Consider the following 18,756-nt stretch of genomic DNA (forward strand, 5'->3'; position numbering starts at 1 on the left):
CACGATACGAACCGTTCTTGCTGTAGCAACCCACCGAAGGATGCACGTTCACCAACTCGATGTGAAGACCGCATTCCTCTACGGTAAGCTTGAAGAAGACGTCTACATGGCCATACCCGAAGGAGTTGCAGCACCGCCGAACTTCGTTTGCAAGCTGGATCGATCGCTGTACGGACTCAAGCAAAGCCCCCGCTGTTGGAACAACAAGCTAAACGACCTTCTACTGGATTTCGGCTTTACCGGCTCCCGGCATGATTACTGTCTATATACCAGGATCGACGATCGAGGGGGGGTATACATAATCATCTACGTGGACGATTTGCTCATTGCTGGCGATCGACTGGACCTGGTGAAGGAGATCAAGCGTGCTCTTTCCAAGAAGCTCCAGATGACGGATTGCGGCGTGGTTAATCATTTCCTTGGAATGAAGATCCGATACGACCGCGCCACCGGATGCATGTACCTGGCGCAAGAAGCTGCTGTGGACCGTGTGCTGACGAAGTTCGGCATGCAAGACTGTAACCATGTCAAAACCCCAATGGAGAAAGGCTGTTTCCTGCCACCACAAGCTGCGAATCCTGTGTCGCATCCATACCGTCAATTGCTGGGCAGCCTGATGTATACGATGCTGTGTGTTCGACCGGACATATGCTACGCTGTTGGATACCTAGGGCGCTTCCAAGTTCAACCTGATGAGGCCCACTGGCAAGCCCTGAAGAGAGTGGTCCGTTACGTGAAGGGGACGAAGAACTTGAAGCTCCAGTACAAGCAAAACGACGACGCCGAGGCACTTGTCGGGTACGCAGACGCTGACTGGGCATCGGATGCTGAGGATAGGAAATCCGTTAGTGGCTTCGTCTTTAAGGTCTTTGGGAACACCGTGTCTTGGGCAAGCCGCAAGCAACAAACCGTTGCACTGTCGTCGTGTGAAGCCGAGTATGCAGCTTTAAGTGCCGTGGCCTCCGAAGGGCTGTGGCTGCACGGAATCCTTGAAGACCTGAAGCAAGTTCGACAGGACACGGCATTCAAGGTGTACGAAGACAACCGTGGGTGCATTGCAATGGCCACAAACACCGAAAGCAAGCGTGTCAAGCACATCGATGTAAAGCACCATTTTTTGCGCGACCATGTGGCACAAGGAAGACTTCAAATCGAAGCAATTGATACAGCAAACCAAATAGTGGACACGTTCACCAAGCCCCTGGAACCTGGACGTTTCCGCGAACTGAGGACCCTCCTAGGACTGACCGATTCAGGGGGGGTGTTGGAGTAAATCGGTAACGCAGTGTGCTGATCACCTCCTTGGAGACCGAACGTCACCCCTAGCAACCTAAGTTTTCTTAAATAAACAACGGTGAAAAACTTTTCATTCCTGTTCAAGACTCCACTCAAGCTAGTCGTTAAATAAAATCCATTCTACTTTTAAACTTTGCTGTTCCGGTTCTTTCTAACCATCAAGAGTAAGCCCTGAGTTTATTAATAATCCTTCTCTTCTTTGTAGTCGCTATAAAGAACTGGTGGTCTTTTTATCATGCTCCATTTCTCCCAAGAATAGAATCTTCTGTAACACCTCAAACATAGAAAAATAATCATTACTCTGGGACAACTTTTCTAGATCGCAGTTAAAGAATAAATATCATTTTTATGGCGTGAAGAAAATTTTCCCAGATGGAATGATCACCTGCCAACACTCAAGTATCTGCCACACTGCTGCGGCTGAGACTTGAGTGTTGGGAAAAATGGACTAATGGTGCACAAGACAATGGGACCTGCACTGCTAAGGAACTAGAAGCACTACTACTGCCTAAGTTCTGCAATGGCTACACCGAATCTTTGGAATGTAGAAGGACTCTTATGCGCATACAATTTGGTAAGGTATAGCATGAGCATGAGCATGATTGACCGCCCACGGTTGCTACTCTGTTATTGCCAGACCAGCTGTAGTTACACAGAGAACCAATAGACGATGCTTGGGACTAGCAATCATCCTCATTGTGTAAATACTGGTGATCTTGAATTAGGCAATACCAGCGCCAGCCGCACCTGAACGCAGTTCAAGAAAGGAATGGGTAGGAGTGTGTTGACGTGACACTCGTTTTGATGGAAGCCGAGGAGTCCTCTGCACTTCCACGAGGAATCACAGGGATGTTGGGTAAGAGGGTTGGGTTTGCAGCAGGGATCGTTTTGGTAAACGATAAGCTGAATTGATGTCCTAACAATCATATAACGCGAAGGAGCTTGGGATTGAACCCACGGTCTTCTGCTCAGTAAGCAAAAACGTTTGCCACTAGGCAGACGAGCTCCTTTTTAATCATCGAGTTGCTGTTATTACCATGTAGTCATGTTAAAAAATAAAACGATTGACGAATCTTGAATGTGGATGGGCTTGAGATTAGGCTCATGATGTTCTTCTCAGTAAGCAAAACCGGTTGCTCTAAGGCCACCGAGCCCCTCATATCACATTATAGCGTTACTCAAGTTTTTATAACTATTTAAACCTGGCACCGACGACAACGAAAAGTTTTACAAAATACACGATAAACAAGCGATCTTACCATACATTTTTAATATGACAGGACTTGGGACCGCGTTTTTCTGCTCAGTAAGCAAGCCACTGCAACCGACGATCTTTGAAATCCTAAAACTAAAAGCTACGAAAGAGTACGTAGGCCTTCATTAAGATCCACTTTCACGTGACGTTCAATGTTTCGATTTTCTATTTACGCATGGTTCACGTGACGATTGTTTAAGACCTGGTTAAACAAGCTATTCAAATGAAATTACGTTCTAAAATTTCACTTGGCATGTAATGAACAACAGAAATACGCGATAATTCATATTTTCAGCGGTTGATGGTTAATTTTAAATATACTAACGGTACTGCCTACGACTACGACGGCGATTACGACAGCGACTACGACGGCGCCTACGACAACGACAACGACAACAGCGAATTTGTAACCTACCATTTGTCTAGGATAAACACCTTTTCCCGGCATCTCCACTGGTTCTTCATGTCCGCTATCTGTCACTGTTTGCAAAATATTTAATAGTAATTACCTTAGTTGTAATACTTCCTGTATTGCCATGGTCATCTGGGAGGAGCTTCGCATCTAGTGCTTTCCCCAGGAACTGTTTCCGGCCACCAGCTACCGCCCGTCTAGTCTTGGGCGTATCCAGCGAGACATCCTTCAGCTTACTCACAATCTCCGACACTCAATGCAAATCGCAGGCACACTTACGCTAGTTACAAAAAAAAAAACACACACCCGTGCAAAGAAACGGATCCAATAAACGTCACTCTCGTGAAAACACACCCGTCGTCATCGAACGGTATAAAAAAGGAATCGGTGCAACCGGGTATGCACGAATTTCATCACACCCAACTGCGAAACACGTTCAGAAGCACTTTTGGTTCACTTTCTTTCGAAGACACTTAATTTTTTTTCAAAAACAGTTGCGAGTGAACCAACATCATCACCACGTAAATAAACTAAAATTAAAATTATCACTCGCGATGCCAAAAATTTCTGAACCGGGAGAAAAAATCAAACAACGCATATAGCGTTAAATCTTCTGTTGCTTGCAAACACGAAGAATCATGTTTTCTTTCTCGATTCTAAAACTTCTCGGAAAGCGAGAAAACCACCACTCACACACGTATAGCCGTCCGGAAGGCAGAGTGCCAGCGCTAATCCGGCAAATGCAGCCGAAAACTATGAAAGCGAATGCACGCACAAAACAGAGAACAAACTTAAGACACAACCGTATTCAAAGGCGTTCGAAACTCGACTCTGTTGGCAGGTATTGGTATGTAAACTAGTGATGTTAGTGCGAAAACTCAATGTTCCGCACATTGTTGCATAGCTCTGAGCAATTATTTTTTCATTATGATGATGGAAAGCTGCTGAGATACATATGTCGACTGCGGGGTAATATTCCAATATGTGCGAATATCTACCGTAGGTCCTGGGGAAATAAAGTTAAGCTAGTCGTCCGAGAGAAATTCCCAACACAGCTGTGCTTCGGCATGTACGCTGGTGTACGCGGTGTGTGGATGGATGGAAAAAGATAATTCCTACATCGCTGCATTTACTCAATCGGGAAAGAAATGTATCAAGGGAACAAGAACGTGTGTTTTCTTTGTAAAATGGAGGGCACCAGATGAATTTCTGCCCCAAACGGAAGCAGCCAGAGAAGCAACAACTGAACGAAGAATGAAAGCAGAGCGAGGAAAAGTGCGAAGATCGAAGGACGAAGATCAAAGCGGTAGCAATTTGGATATTCCACAACGAGAGCTATTTAGGTGCTCTATGAAGAAGAACAAGCAAGTGAAAGCCAGGATCAGCAGCGGAGTGTAAAGACGCAACCTACTTAGCAGCAAAGGATCTGTTTAATCAGCAGCAAAGAAATGAAGAGTAAAAAACATAAGATAGAAGAAAGCTGCGGGCGTGGGAGAAAGCAAGCTGGAAGTATTCACCTAGTTTCCCATATATTTTACCATATAAACAAAACAAATATTTCCCTTATCCACATCACAACATCTAGAATCCACAGCCGCCTCCATTTTTTACCTAACCGTTGATTCAAGTAACTATCTCGAAGATGAGTCAGTTTTGCAATTCTGATGCAATTCATGAGTTAAATCTTACTAAAAACTTACCAGTTTTCAACGGCCATACACGGGCGCATTACAAAAAATCAATTATCAAAATTTTAGATACTATCAGCAATGCCACAAATGTCGAATTCCTATTGCCGCATCCAGAATGCCATTCACTCTCGGCATAATCATATTGCATTCTAATTTCCAGCGCTCAGCCTTCCTGGAAATCCATTTCATTTTAATTATTACCGTCGGAGCATTATCAAAAGCCCATCTCCATAATGCAATCCAACCGAAGCACGGACATCCTATTGGTGTTTGTATGCGGAACGCAGCACGATGAACGCCGGGAGCGGCACACACCCTCGAAAAATCCCATTAACATGAATTCAATTTTAATGGAACAATACAGTTTTCAAATACTTAAAACGATAAAACATTTAGCGCAAATCCTCTCGTCCGGGGCTGTAACCACAGAATACCGGCCTCCGCCCCGTCGATTGCTCTTCCTCCGAGCCGCAAATGCATATCGATGCGGAGCTTTGCCGAAATCGCGTTAATAATTTGCCGAACGTGAATTGGGCCCAAATTAAAACCCGGAATAACATGCAATTTGAAATTAACTAAATCGCCATTTCTCCCCACCCGTGGGAGTCGTATATTTGCACTGAGCACATTGAACCCCCCGCATCCCCCCCTGGATGCGCTAATTCTTGCTGTTTCGTAATAGGCAACATCATTAAACCATAAACCGAGCTCCGGTATTTGGTTTGATTATACAAACCCAATGCATCTGCGGTCAATACGCGTGTGTGGGTGTGTGTGTGTGTGTGGGTGTGTGTTTGTGTGTGATAGTGCGGCACACGCACAGATCGGGCGGAGTAATGTTAATTGAAATGTGGGCAGTCACAGTCAACCGCCACACGTTTTGGGTTCGGTCTGCCTTCAGGTCAAACCGCAAAACGGTAGGACACAAATTTGCAAATATTAACCCCTAATGTTTGGGCTTATTTGGAGGCGAGGATGGGCGCCTGTGGGTGTGAGGGTTAATCATGTGTGATTTATGGGCGGATCAGGGCAGTTAGATGACATGGTGGGTCGCTTGATGTGATATTAGATTATGTCTTGCATAGAGAAATTAAAAGTATCATGGGGCTGCTTACATTCCACGTGGACAGCCTTAGAGGGGGAGGGGGTTGGCGGCGGTGAATGTTTCATAATTTTGTTTTTAAGGGGAAGTTCATCGCTCCGAAAAAAATAATTACGTTTTGATTTTTCTAAAAATACTGGAAAAAGATATCAAAAATTTAAAAAAAAAAATACATTTTTCGTATTTTCTAAAGAAAATTCAAGTGAAAAAAAAACATTTATTTAAGTCATCATGGCATAAAGTTGGACTCAAAAAACCACAAAACATCGACTTTTCGGTTTTGCTGAGAGTCCAATTTTTATTTTCATGATGAGATAGAAAAAATATGATTACATGTTATTTTTGTCAAGAGTCTTAGGAAGAAACTGATTTTCTTGGATTTTTGAAAATTCTTCCCAATATTTTTAGAAAAATTAAAACGTGCCAAATCTAAATATTTAATTTCGGGCCGGTAAACTTCCCTTTAATTAGTATGAATCCACGCAGATAAAGGAAATGCATTTCTCAAATCCTACCAACGTGGTTTCTAGACAACTCTTTATTGATGACTGTGCAGATGCAGTGATGAGATAGTCGGTTATAATCATAATACAAGGTATCAACTATCTATATAGTCTCAAAGACCCAACAAGGTGTAGTATTACGTTTACACACACACCTTGTAGCTTCTTTAAGAGCATGTTATAAAGGGTTAACTACCCCATTCCCAACCAATTAAGCACAACCTGCACTTAGTATTTCTTAATGTATCGTAGTTTAGCACCAAACGGAATTGTATTATTACAGGTAGCTTCCAAATTTATTTACCTTTCCATATATACCGTTAGTTCTGATAAGGGGTCGCAAAATATTCGTTTATTGTTGAAAATGCAAAACTGCTTCTGGTGGCTCAACTTGGCCTACGGGTTTTTTTGGGCCTATTAGCCATTGAAACGCAATTGGGATTCTCTTTGGCCTATAGAATGGAAAGAAATGTGAATTCGCGTGCGACTTGAACAACATGTGAAAAGGGTATACAAGCTTTTAGTAAAAAAAAACCTCTCGTCACCCATATGACACAAACGCAAACCATCAAATTTTCACCCTTCCCGATGATGTTGTTGGTTTGCATGGGTGACTCTCGGTGGGCGAGAAAAAGGCCTACAAAGGTTTGTTTACAAAAAGCTTGTACACCCTTTTCACATGTGGCTCTTGATATACACAATTAAAATTTCATAGATTAAAAATAATGATTGTACGTATTATTATTGCGAAAATGCTGCCTGATCGCGGTAAAAAGCGAATCAAACTTTTCGATTTTTGAATCGAAAAATGGACATAGGACCTATTCAACAATTAATTGAGTCTGGATGATTGAGTTCTGGAATTAGTTTTTGGATAGGCCATTGAAACCAAAGCATTGGCGTAGCTTGAAAATTTATCTGGAGGGGGCCGAAGGGGAGCCTGCTGCACTTTTTTTTAATTTTGCAAAACTACGGTTTATTAAGAACTCACTCAAATTGCGTCTAAGGCAACTGATTTTTGGGTACATTTTTTTCGGTTACCAATAATATGACATTGAGGCTTACTATTATTTTAATGGTAAAACAATTAATTTTGATTATATTTATTCCATAACAACAATTGGGAAAGCCTTAAACGCTTACTGATTTTGAACAAGCAATGATCGTTTGTTCATGTTTTTTGTAATAAAATCACAGTCCGGATCTTGTAAGCATTTCAAAGTTAAGATAATGCTCAGGGTTAGGTAGTTTCATGAATTTTGTAAATAATTTTTTGTTTTTTGATTTTGAATATAACATCATCAAATCTTATACATAGGAACCGAAATTAAATTCTAGGAGTTTGAGTTTTATAATTTTATAAACTTCTGGCTGTTTCAAGGTAAAGTGCACACACAATAAATTTAATACATTTAGGACGTAGGAAAAGAGTTTTACCCCCACAGACTCGTTTCGCGTGACCTTTTCTGGTTCAGCCCTTCCTCAGTACATCGAGTTGGGAAAACTTCGGCTACCTGTGCGCTTGTTTGTTCCTCGGGTCATGATCTGCCAAAACTGCAAACAGTTGGGACATACGGCCTCTCACTGTGGCAGTAAGGCACGCTGTTCCAAATGCGGGGAGAAGCACGAGGATGGCGCCTGCACAGTCACGGCACCAAAATGCGTGTACTGCAAAGGATCTCCTCCTCATGGTCTCTCGTCGTGACCGGTGTATAAACAACGCGGGGAAAAACTAGAGCGCTCTCTTAAAGAACGTTCCAGGCGGTCTTTTGCAGAAATGCTTAAGACAGCCAAGCCATCGACCAACGAAACAAATCCCTTCGCTCTTTTGTCAGATGACGAGTCTGGCTCTGACTTGGCTGAGGAGGGAGTTTCTTTCAGTTTTCCGGAAGGTTCTGCCCGGAAACGAAAACGCATCCGTTCGCGGAAAGTTGCAGATCAAGAACCCCAAATCAGCTTGCCCAAATCAAGGAGTGGTGGAAAAAAGGAGACTTCTACTCCTCCTGGATTCCGCAGAACTGATTATACCCAGGATTTTCCACCTCTCCCGGGGACATCCAAAACCCCCGATGCCCCAATTTTCAGAACACAAGCCCCTTCTTCATCTGGGTTGTTCTCATTTGATAACATTGTGGACAGTATCCTCAATTACCTCGATATTTCTGATCCTCTGAAAAGCATTGTTCTGGCAATGCTTCCTACTGTGAAAACCCTCTTGAAGCAGTTGACATTGAAGTGGCCCCTCCTTGCAGCAATCATCTCCTTCGATGGATAATTTTCCAAACGAGGTCGGGGATTTGATCACTGTTCTACAGTGGAATTGTCGAAGTCTTATTCCTAAGATAGAATCGTTTAAGTTTTTGGTTCACAATAATGATTGTGATGCATTTGCTCTGTGTGAAACTTGGCTCTCTTCAGATATCGATCTTCCTTTTCATGATTTTAACATTATTCGACTGGATCGTGAGGATTCGCGTGGAGGAGGAGTACTTTTGGGGATCAAAAAGTGCCATTCCTTCTATAGAGTGAATCTTCCACAATTTCCAGGTATTGAAGTTGTCGCATGTCAGGCTTTTGTTAAAGGCAAGAGCCTTTGTATTGCTTCTGTGTATATTCCTCCCCGAGTTTCGAAACAACTTTCAGATATCTGTTCAGTTCTTCCTACTCCACGGTTGATAATGGGAGATTTTAATTCCCACGGTACAGGCTGGGGGGAACTGTATGATGACAACCGTTCTACTTTGATATATGACCTCTGTGATAACTTCAATATGACAATTCTTAACAATGGAGAAGTAACACGTCTGGCTGGTCCATCCTCGAATGGAAGTAGATTAGACCTCACACTTTGCTCTAATTCATTATCGTTGGATTGCACGTGGAATGTGATCCAGGATCCCCACGGTAGTGATCACTTGCCGATCAAAATTTCGATTGCCAGTGGGTTCAATCCGTCGGAACCCGTTAACGTCGCGTACGACCTCACCCGTAATATCGATTGGACAACGTTCAAGACCGCGATAGATGAAGCCGTGTCGTCGGTAGAAGAGCTTCCACCGTTGGAGGAATATAACTTCCTCTCCAATCTGATCTTGGACAGCGCGCTTCGAGCTCAAACTCGGCCGGTTCCAGGAACGTCTTTTCGTAGGAAACCTCCTACCCCTTGGTGGGACCAGCAATGCACTGAGGTTTATCGTAAAAAGTCCGACGCGTTTAAGCTTTTCCGGAAACGCGGAACACCCGAGTATTTCGAAGCGTACTCGACTCTTGAACACGAACTCAAGAGCCTCATCAAAGCCAAGAAACGCGGATACTGGCGGCAATTCGTGGACGGTTTATCGCGCGAAACGTCGATGAATACGCTTTGGAACACGGCGCGAAGGATGCGTAACCGGTCTTCAAACAACGAGAGCGAGGAGTACTCGGATCGGTGGATTCTCAAGTTCGCGCGAAAAGTATGTCCTGATTCCGTGCCGGCACAGATGATTCCTCGCGAAACGACGAATTCGGTAGACGAGATCAGCCAGCCTTTTTCAATGCTGGAGCTCTCACTCGCGCTCCTTTCGTGTCGCAATTCGGCTCCGGGGGCTGATAGGATCAAGTTCGACTTGTTGAAGAACCTCCCAGACGTCGCTAAGAGGCGCATGTTGAACTTGTTTTGTCAGTTCCTGGAGTTCAATATTGTTCCAGATGATTGGAGGCGAGTGAGAGTTATAGCCATTAAAAAGCCTGGAAAACCCGCGTCAGATCATAACTCGTATCGTCCCATCGCGATGTTATCGTGCATTCGAAAATTGTTGGAGAAAATGATCCTTTTTCGCCTCGACAAATGGGTTGAGACGAACCACCTACTCTCAGATACTCAATTTGGTTTCCGTAGGGGTAAGGGAACGAACGACTGTCTCGCGTTGCTTTCCACAGAAATCCAGTTGGCTTTTGCTAAAAAAGAGCAAATGGCTTCTGTGTTCTTGGATATTAAGGGGGCTTTTGATTCAGTATCCGTTGAAGTCCTTTCAGACAAACTCCACGCTTGTGGCCTTTCCCCATTAATTAATAACTTTTTGTACAATTTGCTGTCAGAGAAACATATGAGCTTTTCTCATGGAAACTCTACAGCTTCTCGATTTAGTTACATGGGTCTCCCCCAGGGCTCATGTTTAAGCCCCCTTTTGTATAATTTCTACGTCAGAGAAATTGACAATTGTCTAAGTGACAACTGCACGTTGAGACAACTTGCAGATGACGGAGTAGTGTCAATGACAGGGCTCAAAGAGGTCGACCTGCAAGGACCCTTACAGGATACCTTAGATAATTTGTCTACTTGGGCTATCGAGCTATGTATCGAATTCTCCTCGGAGAAAACTGAGTTGGTCGTTTTTTCTAGGAAGCATAGCCCAGCACAACCGAAGCTTCAACTTTTGGGTAAGCCGATCACTCAGTCCATGTCTTTCAAATATCTTGGGGTCTGGTTCGATTCCAAATGCACCTGGAGATCCCACATTGAGTATCTGAGACGAAAATGCCAACAAAGGATCAATTTTCTCCGAACAATTACCGGAACGTGGTGGGGAGCTCATCCGCAAGATCTTCTAACGTTGTACCGGACAACGATTTTATCGGTTTTGGAGTACGGTAGTTTTTGCTTCCAGTCGGCGGCTAAAACGCACATCATCAAACTGGAACGTATCCAGTATCGCTGTCTTCGTATCGCGTTAGGATGCATGCACTCGACTCATACGATGAGTCTCGAAGTGTTGGCGGGCATGTTGCCACTATCGGATCGGTTTTCGGAATTGTCCCTCAGGCTCCTCACCCGTTGTGAAGTTATGAACCCACTGGTAATCGAAAACTTTGAGAAGCTTCTTGAGCTAAACCCTCAAACTCGTTTTATGTCATTGTACTACGTGTACATAACTCAGGATGTCAGCCCTTCACAGCATAATCCCCATCGTGTACGCTTCTCCGACTTCGGCAATTCAGTTAGTTTTGATTTATCTATGACGCGGGAGATTCGTGGAATCCCAGAACATCATCGTTCCATGATTGTTCCGTCAATTTACGCTGCAAAGTTTGGCCAAGTTGATTCCGCAAGATCGTTCTTCACAGATGGATCACTAATAGAGTCGTCCGCTGGTTTTGGTATTTTTAACGAATTTCATAGCGCCTCTCGAATGCTTCAAGCTCCTTGTTCCGTATATGTTGCTGAACTGGCGGCAATATATTATACGCTAGAAACGATCGCCTCACTTGCACCAGATCATTATTTTATTTTTACGGATAGTCTCAGTTCTGTCGAGGCTATTCGCTCTATGAGGCCGGTAAAGCACTCCTCGTATTTTCTCATGAAAATACGAGAGCTTTTAAGTGCTTTATCTTTAAGATCTTTTGTCATCACCTTTGCATGGGTCCCATCTCATTGCTCGATTCCGGGCAATGAGATGGCTGACTCACTTGCTAAGGTGGGCGCTATGGAAGGCGATATTTACGATCGACAAATCGCCTACGATGAATTTTTCTTCATTTATCGTCAACAGTCACTCGTCAGCTGGCAGAATAAGTGGAGTGAAGGGAGTTTGGGACGATGGCTATATTCGATCATCCCTAAGGTGTCGAAGAGTCCTTGGTTCAAGGGGTTGGATGTGGGTCGAGACTTCATTCGTCTGATGTCTCGCCTCATGTCCAATCACTATTCGTTAAACGCTCACTTGTTTCGTGTTGGGCTGGGAGACAGCAATCTCTGTGAATGTGGGCAAGGTTACCAAGACGCCGATCACATCCTTTGGTCTTGTGCTGAGCATCGTGGAGTCAGATCTGAGCTGTGCGATTCCCTTCGGGCTCGAGGTAGACAACCTAATGTTCCAGTTCGGGATATTTTGGCTAGACGTGACCTGGAGTTTATGAAACTCATATATGTTTACTTTAAGAATACTAACCTTAGATTGTAAGTTTGATTAACCTTGTGTTTAGTTTGTGTATTGTGCGTGTAGTTTTTTTTTAATGTTTGTTTTCAAGATGAATAGAAATAAGTTCATGTTTTAGGATTAATTAAATATTTGTATAATAAATCATATTTCAAACCTCCTTCTCCCTTTCCCCACCCAAAAAATTGTAAATCTCCACTAACCTCGAGACGACCGCGAGTAATCGGTTCAATTCCTTTAACTCTAGATTTAAGACAATAATCATGTATAATGAAAATGATAACTCGGCTCTGTAAAGTTTATTCGATTGAGCCTGTACAAATAAATTAATATAAAAAAAAAAAAAAAAGGACGTAGGAAAATGTTCAAGATGCACAATTTTTTGACGTAGGACTACGTGGATGATTTCTATATGGGGGTACACTTTGTGAAAACTGAAAATTGAACATGTAACGAAATTATGACAGATTTTGAACGTTAACAACTCAGCTGCTCCTGGACCAATTTCAATAATTTTATCACCAATCGATCAGAAATATTTCTACGCGTCGATAGCAATGCTGTTGATTTTCAACAAGAACTTGTTAAAAAGCGTCGAAATAAATAACAAATCCACTAATTACGTACATGCATATGCTGCAGATGCACAATTCTTAACATTGTTAATGATAAAATAAAATTTGTGATTCCAAACCCATATGTTTTAAAGATTTTGTAGCTTATACAAAAGGATATCTCTGATACAGATTTTAAACATAAATTCTTCAAATACAAATGTTAACCAAAGTCAACGAATTTAGATCAATTATAAGACTAGGATAAAATTACAATATCTTCCCTGGACAGTCATTTCATCAAAATTCTAGCACATTAATATTAAAAACAAGAAGAAATTTTATACTTATAGTATGTTTGACCTTATCAAAAGTTTAAAAAAAACTCCGCAAAATAAATGTGCCTTCTAAAAAAATGTGGACGAAATGTTGTTCTAAATAAATTTAATTGATTTAAAAAAAAAAATCGATATCTTAAGCTAACACAAGTTTTTAATCTCCTGGTCTTCAAAATTCGTAATTCAAGATCTTAGGAAACTTACCTAGATTCTGAGACTCACAGCATTTCTCGAGAGAAAAATTGTTCGAGATAAGAAAGTAAGAAAACAGGAATCAAAAATTCCGAAAAAAAATCTTGACATGTGGCAAAAATTGTGAATAATCAGGTTATAATTTAATTTCATCAGGTTTTTAAGATACCGGATTTTGAATGTCATGATTCTGAATTTAAAGTGAAAAAAAAAAGCTATAAAGCATTTATCCAGAACACTTTTTTTAATTTTAGAACTAACTAACAAAATCAAGATTTAACTTTATTTCTAATCGTTAAGAATGAACTTTAAACTTGCATGATTGTGTTCCTGTTTATAACTAGATAGTAATTTAACTTATTTTTGCAAAATATGGGATGTTTTTAATATTTTAAATTTAGTTAGTTGTGATTAAACCAATGGGTAGGTCACTCCGCACACCAATCTTGGGTCATCTTTTTTGTCAGTGTGCCTCAAGTGTGCCGATTGTGCCGGTCATAGAGCAAGCTGCGATTGTTTGTAAAATACCCATCCCGGCAACCCGGTATGTCTGACACCTTGAATGTTTTGGTTTGAAATTGCAAAGATAAATCGGATTGAGGATGACGCGGGAAGTGTCGGGTGTGCGAAATTTCGATGATTTGTGTTCCATAGGGTAATAAAAGTCCTGTTTTTGGGTGCTTGATAATGCCCTCAAAGGTAGACCAGAAACCTAGCTTTTCGTGATGTGAAAAGCATCGGTCATCAGCGGCCAGAAAGAGTTGGAACCGGTGAGGAGCGTTGTTGGAGACCGGCTATACAGGATGATGAATAGACTTCTTTAGCTTATTTTGAGTGAGTTGCAGCATTATTTGAATTAAGGGTACTAATACTGCCTCTTTCTCTTGAGCCAACTCTAGATCCTACATTTCGTATTTAGATCTATAAGTGAACTGCTGGTCTGAGTTCCTCTGGTATACTCAATTAGAGGATATTCCTGAAAATACAGTCAAACAGCACGTAATGTTGTGAACAACTTCAACGACAGTTGTCCAGCAGTGCTCCCATTTTATTTACAATATTCCAATGCCTACAAGATTGTGCCGAAGGTATATTGAAGGTGTGCCGATGGATGTGCCCAAGCTATGCCGAATCTAATTTCGGCACAATGTTCTGAGTGACTTACCCCTTGGGTTAAACCCATTTGGTATCAATTTATTATTTACGGAATTTTTTAAGTGCTGATCCATGCAAACTATCCTGCAGCTAAATTCTGGGCATACAATTCATCGAAAAGAAAGAAATTTATACATATTAGGTATATGCAGAAATTGAAATTTCTGCCCGGAATTTAGCTGCTGGAGTTTTTTTTTTTTTTTTTAATTCTTTATTTAAGAGATTTTTAGCCTTAGGCTAGTTCATCTCTAAGCTGCTGGAGTGAAAATTTGTTATAATATAGCTAAAACACCAAGGCACGGGTTTTCCCTATAGAGAATGTACAAATATGGCCATAAAATCAAGATTCATCATTCACGATTCCATCTGATTCCATCAGCTGGAAAACTTTTGAATACTTCCTGATCAACCTACAACCTACCAAATATCCAGTGAACTTTACTAATGTCTTAGACTATATGGATATCTTTCGAATATTTCCTGATGAATGTTTGAATGAATGTTTGAAAGACTATCCTGTAACTTATGCAACGTTTCCTGAACATCTACAAAACTTAGGTTTTACAAAATTTCCTCAACTGCTACGAAATTCCCTGAATTTATTCCAAATTTTATATTTTTTTCCATTTCTTTAAATTCAACAAAGATTTCTTGACATCTTTGTGCTTCTGGAAAGACATTAAATTTAGCGTTGTTCATGGAGCTTTTTTGGAGTAAGATCTCTGAAAAACTGCAACGAAGTTCCCTAAACTGAAGCGAAGATCCCTGAAGTTCTTAGAAGTTTATTGAACTATTTCAGCTCCTCAAAATGCTACGAAATTCGAAAATCTTCTACAAAGTTTGCTGTTGAATTTCAACAACTATTCCAAGTCCATGAGGCTAAAAACACTGAAATTATGTAGAGATTCCCGATCAGTAATGAGCTTCCCTAAAATAAAATAATGTTCCTTTATTTTCTACGAAGCTCCTCAAATTTAAATGAATTATCTACTTCAACGAAGTTTTCAGAACTTTTCCAAGTTCCTTTTTTCTACGAATTTTTCTGAAAATCTATGAATTTCCCAAGATTTCTACCAAGTTTACTTAATTTCTACGATCTTCCCTGAACTTTTATTTGAAGTTTTACGAAGTTTCCACAAGATTAAGAAAAAATCTTGGACTCATGGCCAATTTGTAGAGCCTGAAGACGTCTTATTGCCATCGATTTGATATAATATAATTTCTCAAAATTGTTTCTTCTAGTCCAGAACATAACAAAAGTAATCAACATAAAGGGCTTTAAAAAATCTTTGTTGATGGTCCAATTTTAGTAATCACTGTTAAATAGTAGCATTGAACTTAACAAGCTTGACAAAATACCGGTGAGTCAAAAACAAACACCAAAAATTCTGGAGGGGGCCTGGCCCCCCTGGCACCCCCATTAGTTACGCCAATGGCAGCTACATACATTTATTCGCCGACCAGTGCGACTTGAATAGTATGGTGCTAAACCCGAATAAGTGCGCTGTAATTTCATTCAAAAGAAGCCGAGTCCGCATATCTTGTCGACTATTCTTTGTCGGGTGTTCGTATTAGTAGAGAGAGCCTGGTGAAAGATCTTGGGGTTATCTTGGATTCCAAAATGACATTCAGTAGATACGTTTCTTATATAACGGAAAAGGCCTCGAGAAACCTAGGACTGATCTTCCACGTAGCCAAAGATTTCAAAGGCGTGTACTGTTTGAAATCACTATACTGTGCTCTCGTTCGATTGGTACTGAAATCAGTGGTTTGGTATCCTTTCTACCAAAATGGATCCAACCGGATAGAAAGCGTTCAATACAGGTTTCTTCGCTAGGCCCTGCGTCACGTTCCATGGCGCAATCGCTTTGAGCTGCCAACTTATGAAAACCGGTGGTAGCTGATAGGTTTGGACACTCTCAGAAGGAAAACATCCAGCGCTCTCTGTATTTCTGGTGTGCTCTGTGACTGTCGAACTCTTCTTCTTCTTCTTCTTCTTCGCATTTAAAGCTTATTGCATATTGCATATTAGCTTATTGCGTGCTCTCAACTTAGTGTTCTAGATGCACTTCCACAGTTATTAATTGAGAGCTTTCGATGCCTGTACCATTTTTGCATTAGTATAATTGTGTGGCAAGCAAGTCCAATCATACTTCTATGCCCAGGGAAGTCGAGAAATTTTCCAACCCGAAAAATTCCTAGACCGGACCGGGAATCGAACCCAGCCACCTCCAGCATGGTCTTGCTTTGTAGCTGCGCCTTTACCGACTGAGCTAAGGGAGGCCACACTGCGCCTTTACCGACTGAGCTAAGGGAGGTCCAACTCTACTAGCACATTTAACTCTTCAGACAAGAGCGCGTAGTTTGAGAAATAACTCATTAATAAGATTGCCTGTTCGTCGTACCAACTATTATAGTGCAAACTGTGGAATTCATAGCCTTCTGCGAGTTTTTAATACAGTAGCCTGTATTTTTGATAGCAAGTAAAGCCGTAAGATTTGTCAATAGGTAGGGTCCTGGTGTAGGAGCTGGAGTTTGATCAGGAATTATTCAAATCACCTCCAGCTAATCGAAAGTATCAGTAAAGTCTTCAAGATATTGAAGTAATGAAATTGGATTGGTCGTGAAATGCTTTGAAACCGCAAAAAAAAGGGTTATTTACCATATAATTCCACTATAATAAAAAATATCCAAGGGGATTTAAATGGAAGATAACTTTTATTTCTGTTTCCTCTAAATATGTTTTCTAGACTTCAGTTTGAACATTTATTAATCTGAAGACCTATTCTAAGATACGATTACAAATTCGAATGACGACTCTCCCAAAAGTGGCTCGTTGATCCTGAATTACCCAAAAGATAATAATGCAAAACTAGAATTAGACATCTCTACTGACAAATGACTTGCCCTAGAACCATTATTCTAACTGCCGTAAATTTCTTCTAGTCTCCGACAGACAAGAACAGGTTGCAGTTGGTAAACACACGTACGTACACATACACCATACAGTTCTTGTTTATTTACTCTCCAAAGCCAACAAAGGGCATCATGAGGAGATTCATTTTCATTTGTACTAACACTTTCAATAAAAACAATAATTTCAAACACTTGTCGTGAGTGCACAAGCTCGGAACAGCCCAGAGCACGAGAGAAGGAAGCCTCTCCAATGCCTCACCACTTATTTACGAGCATAAGCACATCTAATTTAATATCTATGGTGCCGTGCGATGACAATGTGACGTACATCCATTTATTGAATTGTTTGGAAAACGGGTATTTATGTTTAACCTCGCAATGCTTGATCTAATAATGAATTTGATCTAAACGAAGCTAAACATATGAACCTTGATGTTCAAAACAACATTTGATTTTGTAGCACTTATATGGTGGACGTAATTTTGTATAGAAACAGTATGTCCGAAAATGTATGGCTAGCATCACTTACTTTGCCTATATGCATCTAAATCAAATTTTGTACAAGTGTGAAGTGTAATTGAGGATGTAGATCTTTCAGTTAAATTTGACCATTAGAGTGGCATTTACGTCACTTTGTCCACTCACGGCACTATGTATGCACTTTTGTTTGTTGCAATACTAGTTTCTCGGAATATGCTTCAACATGCAGAAGGACCTGAGCTCAGTGTATTGTTGCACAACTTTTGAATAATGGCGCATGGTCTGTCTTTTTTGTGTTGATGCTGTGGATAGAACTAAAGCATTTTTTGATGCATGGTAAGGTTCATACATTTGGAACCTTCTTACTTGCCATGGCAAATGGATATTAAATGAAGATGCATGGCTAATTCCAGAACTCCTTCACCCCAACAACGGTTGAAAGTGATCGCAAGGATCACCCACAGTTGACATCCTCGTCGTTCCATTATTTTCTCTTTATCGTCCTGATTGCAGCAGAACAAGTTAATTTATTATCTGCCGGTTGTCTGGCATTGAGCACTTACTGCTGGCCAATTGCTGCTGTTATTGACGAAGAATGTGACTAAGGACAGGATGGCGATTGAAGGAGAAAAGTAAAGGAGTTATTTTCAATTAAAAGTTCTTGCCGGCTGCAGAACTAACTACGATGTTGGTGGAGCTATTCAATCATGGTGAGTGGAAAGTTTTTTTTTATATGTTTTCGACTGTCAATCGGAAGAAGTTGTAAAACGCACGGATGCTGGTCTTCAATCACGAGGAATACAATGAAGATTAAGGGGCCCAAGGGTCGGAAGCGTGATGTGAAGCGGGTTCGATTCTCGATAATATTGGAGATCATATGCCATTTTTTTTTTTTGATTCCATCAAATGAATCAAAGATTTAATCTGTTTTGTTCATGTGC

General features: G+C 41.1%; 1 protein-coding gene across 1 annotated transcript in view; it reads right to left on the minus strand.

The window, feature by feature from the left end:
• Positions 1 to 15,636: 15,636 nt before the first annotated feature.
• Positions 15,637 to 18,756, minus strand: part of LOC135714948 (uncharacterized) — a 119,830-nt gene continuing 116,710 nt past the window's right edge. Inside the window, exon 2 of the mRNA XM_065238357.1 lies at positions 15,637 to 15,818. The gene's annotated coding sequence lies outside the window, so the exon portion shown is untranslated. The remainder of the gene's footprint in view (positions 15,819 to 18,756) is intronic.

Source organism: Ochlerotatus camptorhynchus, unplaced genomic scaffold (genome assembly GCF_037179485.1).
Source record: "Ochlerotatus camptorhynchus isolate MF236.1 unplaced genomic scaffold, CSIRO-AGI_Acam_v1.1 ptg000767l, whole genome shotgun sequence".
Lineage (NCBI taxonomy): Eukaryota > Metazoa > Arthropoda > Insecta > Diptera > Culicidae > Ochlerotatus > Ochlerotatus camptorhynchus.